The sequence below is a fragment of the Capra hircus genome, chromosome 13 (genome assembly GCF_001704415.2).
Source record: "Capra hircus breed San Clemente chromosome 13, ASM170441v1, whole genome shotgun sequence".
Lineage (NCBI taxonomy): Eukaryota > Metazoa > Chordata > Mammalia > Artiodactyla > Bovidae > Capra > Capra hircus.
Window position 1 is genome coordinate 34,927,227 of NC_030820.1, and position 5,695 is coordinate 34,932,921.

Sequence of the window (5,695 nt, forward strand, 5' to 3'; positions counted from 1 at the left end):
GTCCATGTTCAGGCTGGAGCACACCTAGCTGGAAGTGGCTTTTATTTCTGGCTTCCCAGACTCGGCAAGAAACGTCAGGAGCCTTTATTAGTCACCAGCACAGGGGCTCCTGTGCAGGTGAGCCAGAAGTCAAAAGCGGAGGGTCGGGACGCAAGTAGGGCTGGCCTGGAGCGCTGACCCAAGCATTAATTAGAAACACCGGTGCCCTTGTCCAAGCCAGCTTGTATAAGCTGCTGGGGCCTGTGTTCACTTCATAAAGAAGTTTTATATGGTATTCCTGGCAATAGCCGGACACTTTAAAAGAAAAATAAAAAGAACATTATTAGTAGCTTGGGGTTGGGAGAGGAGACTCCCTTTTCTGCCAGTCCATGTCCAACCACCCCCTTTTCCCTCCAAATATTTGAGGGTGAGGTCTGTTAGAGTTGCATAGCTTCTGCCTTGATAGGGTTTCCTAGTGGGGGCAGGGGTGGCAGTTCTGAGTCAGTTCACTAGCCTCTAAAGTGGATGTTATAGTATCTGACCCTCCTTGTCTCCTGGAGTTGATGGAATATGTTTCAATAGAGCAGAAAAAAAGAACTTTGAAGACCGCAAAGTAGTTTGTGGAAGTATGGCTATTTTCACCGTTCTAATTCTCAGGCCAGAAAGTTCAGGATAACAATATTGAGAGCATAGAGCAGTGACTCTCAGCTACTGGAGACTTTGCTCCCTAGGGACACTGGCAACATCCAGAGACTCTCTTAGTTGTCATTTTGGATTGACTGGGGGCAGGGTGAGGGAGGTGCTCTAAGCACCTAGTGGGTGAAGGACAGGGGTGCTGCTCAACCTGTGCAAGGCACAGGACAGCCTCCTGCAACAAACAGTGATCCAGCCTCAGATGTCAACAGCGCTGAGGCTGAGAAATCCTGGGTTGGAGGCATGCGGGGTAACCTACACAAGGAAGTTCTCCCAAATCTACCTTCTGCCTGAGTTTAGCCATTTCAAAAAAACAAAAGGGTCCCATCGCACAGCTTGTAATGACAGATCAGGGAACAAAGGAAAGCTGGACAGCAGTGATAAATCAGTGGAGACCCAGTCACGTGTACTAGTTATTAAACCACTGTCTCTCATCCTCAGTTCTGCCTTCCTTGCTGGGAGGGAGCGACAAAGGACTTTTTAGCCCGTGGCATCTGCTAGGTGCTGCCAACAGAGGGCGCTGGAGCGACTTGAGGAAGAAAGACCATGAATTCCTGGGCATTCAGTTCTGTCCTTGTCTTCCTAGCAGCACTGCTTCACCCTGGCTTCCCCGGAATGGGCAGCAGTAGAGTCCACCTTGCAGCTTTCCCAGCATCAGTAGCCCCTTTGATCCGCTGAGAAACAGTTCCACCCATGGAGGCTTCCCCTTCTCAGAGGTCAAAGTTTCAGCTCCATGGAGCCATCCTCAGAGCTCCAAGTCTTAGTAACCCCAATCTAGTCCTTTGTATCTTTAGCCTAGGGTTTCTTCTCCCAGTTTCTATCTCCTTAACATCCAGCTGTTCTGTTTGCCTTTTCACAGTTCTTTATAGTGAATTCTCTCTTAGATGGGCTGATGTGGTCTGGTTCTTGACTAGACCCAGGCTGACACAGACATGAAGCCCTGTCTCTTTGGAACAAAGAGGTCCATGCCTCCCTTACCCCAGCAGGAGTGAGCGAGAGTCACTTTGCATGGCAGCTTCCTCAATGATGCAGACTGTGAGAATTTCGTTCTGTTTTCCCCTGGATTTGTAAAGAACCTTGTGGCCACGTGTTACCACCAATGGTGACAGTGTATCTCATCTTGTGGAAACAGAATGGTGGGGTTGAGGTCCTACAAACGAGAAAGCTTGTGCGTTCTTGGTCCTAAAAGAGGTTCTTCTGGGTTTCCTCTGACCAGTGGTCCCTTTGCCAAATCCGCAAGACAGGGAACCACAAGGTAACCTTCCTCCTCCTGTTATGCCCATCAACAGTGCTTGTGTCTCCTCTCTATGATTCAGATATACTGGAAAGCAATTCTGTGCAGAAAAGGAATCTCTCTCTCTCTCTCAAAATAAAAGGTTTACAAAAAAAAAGGGTCTGCGGTAGAAGAGCATCTTTTGTCAGAACTAGAAAGACAGCAAGAAATGCCCCAGCTTGGAAACACACATCTCTTGTTTCATGGGAAGAGACTATGAGATGCCTATCTTTATTTTCAATGAAGTAAATATTTTTTAAAAAGTATACTGCTTGTGTATATTCCTCTGTCCCAGCTGGAAACAGTAGTTGCAAAACCGCCTGTAAGCAGCAAAGGGGGAATTAGGAGAAAAAAAAATTTTTTTTAAAACCACATCTGTCTACTGCTGTCCCATGCATGGCTGGAGTGCTTCCTTTCTGGTAGGATGAAATGAGAAGAAATGATGCACGAGAGGGATTGAAGGTGCAGGGGTGTCATCCTTGAAGCTTGGGGATGAGAAGTCATAGCTGTCACCATGGGCCCTCCTCATCTCCCTCTGTCCCCAGGAGCACCACGCTGCAGGCTCTCTGAGAGCCCCCAGACAGCCTCCCCCATCACCACTATTGGCAAGAGGCTTCTGTGATTGTTCCCTCAATATCTTTCAAGAGGAGAAGCTCTCCTGGGGGATGGGGCTCCTCTGCCATCTCTAAGTGACCACATTGAGCAGAAGCTTAGCGACCCAGATGGGAACTGCCACCCCTCCCTTCTCACCCACCCCTTGCTTTTGGAAGGATTGTCAGAGGAGATGGTCTGGAGACAGATTGGATGATGGGGAGAAGAAGGTGACTGGGGAATGCAGCTACCCAAGGCTCTTGGGAGAACGATGCTGTGTTCCCCTGGTGAGGCAGTGTGTCTGGGGCCCCTCAGAGTCCAACCCACCCTCCTGGCAGGGCTGACAGACACACTTGTCAGGTTAGCGCCCTGGGAACAGAGCTCCCCTGGACGCCTGTGCCAGAGGCTGGCCACGGCTCCACTCTCTCCAGACCACTTGGCACTCACCAGCTGGGAAGTTTCTGCCAAGCCTGTGGCCAATCTGGCAGTTTGTGTGAAGTCTGGGAGATTGTTTCTCAGACCTCTGGTTCCAGTCGCAGCCTTCCTCCTTGAAGACTGTGGCTGGTGCATGGTGGGTCCATGGGCGCTCCCCCTCCCCCTCCCAAGGTCAGAGGCCAAGTCCTACTCCAAGCAGATGGACACTGCATGCAGGCCCTTTGAAGTCCCATCTGGGCTCCAGGACCCTTACAAACTGTCATTCTCATGGCCTTTTGGTCAATGCAGGCGCTCAGAATGAAGTAGGCTCAGGAAGATTCCCCTGGAGAAGGAAATGACAACCCACTCCAGTATTCTTGCCTGGAGAATCCCACAGACAGAGGAGCCTGGTGGGCTACAGTCTATAGGGTTGCAAAAGAGTCGGACATGACTGAGCGACTAACACACACAGGCAAATACATAAACACACCTGGGTGCTATGGTCTCAAACACAGCTTGGATAGAGGAATGTGCCAGTTCTTTGTGAGAGTAGATGGTAAGCAGAAGTGAGGCAGAGTCGGTATTGGGATGCTTAATTGGACATATGTGTAAACTGAAGTATAAAGTGACTCTGTGACCCCTAGGTGGTCAGAAGTAAAACCAAGATTAGAACTCAGGTCTCTTAATCTTTAGTCCCGACGCTTCCTGCTAAGCTGGAATTTCTGCCTTCCTGGGTTAAATGATTTTTTTTTTAACTTACATATTATGCTGAAATGGAATTGAACTTTCCTTGCATCAAGGATTCTGGTACTCGTGAGAACTGTCTGCTGAGTTTGATGTGCAGGTACAAATTTTTCTTGTGAGAGCATCTATAGCTTTCATGAGGTTCTCAAAGGGGTTAGTCTGACCATCAAAGCTAAGACCCCTGATGGATACTGTTGTGATGGGACTGAGGTTAGGTTTCAGGTGACCTTTTCATAAATTGTAAATGAAGGTGGGGTGGGGCTTCCCGGCTGTCAAGGCGCTAGACCTGGAGAAGACTGATGTGGGGGAGAAATAACTATCTCATTCCTCAGAGTCAGGCAGGGTTACTTAACTTGACAATTGATGGAAGTAGTTAGAGCAGCTAGTTTCCAAACTAGGTGGAGAGACAGGTTGGGACCTGGGTCTGGGACCCTTTGCTGCAGTGCTTTCTCCGGGACAAACATTTCCTTGAGCAACAAAATATAAAGAAACTATAAAGGACTGAAAATAACTGTGTGCATGCAGAGTCGAGGCAATTTATGGACAAGATACAAAAAGACCAAAACTCAACGGCTGTTTCAAAAGAGCAGGGAGCAAAAACAACAGGGAGTGCATATACCCCTGCACTCAACACCACCTAAGGGGAGGGCAAACCACCTAAGCCACCCCTCCAACCTGACCCCTGGACACACCCCTACCCTCACCCCCTAAAAGGGATCAGCTCACCCCACCTAGGGAAGTGCACGAGGGACCTGTTACTTGTTTTCACTCTCCCCTGCTACTGCAGGAATCCCAACAAAGGATTCCTTGCCTGAATTCCTTGTCTGATCTCTGGTCAATTTCTATTGATTTGGAGGACCAAGAAACCTGGTCAGTAATAGCTTGCTGTGTGTGCTTAGTTGCTCAGTTGTGTCCAACTCTTTGTGACCCCATGGACTGTAGCTCTCCAGGCTCATCTGTCCATGGGGACTCTCCAGGCAACAATACTGGAGTGGGTTGCCATTTCCTTCTCCAGGGGATCTTCCTGACCCAGGGATCAAAACCAGGTCTCCTGCATTGCAGGCAGATTCTTTACTCTCTGAGCTACCAGGGAAGCTCAAGAATACTGGAAAAGGGATAACCTTTTCCAGAGGATCCTTCTGACCCAGGAATTGAGCCAGGGTCTCCTGCATTGCAGGCAGATTCTTTACCAGCTGAGCTACCAGGGAAACCCCAGTAATAGCATGCTGCTGCTGCTGCTAAGTCACTTCAGTCATGTCCGACTCTGTGAGACCCCATAGACGGCAGCCCACCAGGCTCCCCCATCCCTGGGATTCTCCAGGCAAGAACATTGGAGTGGGTTGCCATTTCCTTCTCCAATTCATGAAAGTGAAAAGTGAAAGTGAAGTCGCTCAGTCGTGTCTGACTCTTTGTGACACAATGGACCACAGCCCACCAGGCTCCTGCATCCATGGGATTTTCCAGGCAAGAGTACTGGAGTGGGGTGCCATTGCCTTCTCCAGTAATAGCATATCCATGCTTAAAGTCCCATAAGCACAAACTCACAGAAGCTTAGAGCCCTGGATCAAGGAACATCCTTGAAGATCATCTAACTTGGAGTTCCACGAACCTAGCTACACACTCGAATCACTTGGGGAACTCTGACTGCATGCCATGTCTGAAATTAACCCTGGAGATTTCTATTGTAATTGTTCTAGAGTGGGACAGGTCAGGTAAGTTCCAGGTATCACGAATTTTAAAAGCTGGTTCTCAGGGGCAATCAGGGTTGAGAACCACTGTCACAATCTAATCCAACACTTTTCGCTGCAAAGAAAACCAAGCCAAAGAGAATCCCAAGGTTATAGGGCTTCCACAGAGACAGGATTTGAACCCAGAAACAGGCTTTGTCTCTTTCTTTGTTTAGAGAGTATATATATACTTACCTGAAAATGCCTTGCTAGTATGAAACATAAGTGATGTGGAACTATTAATAATAGTTTTTGCACTTATGCCATTCTGGGA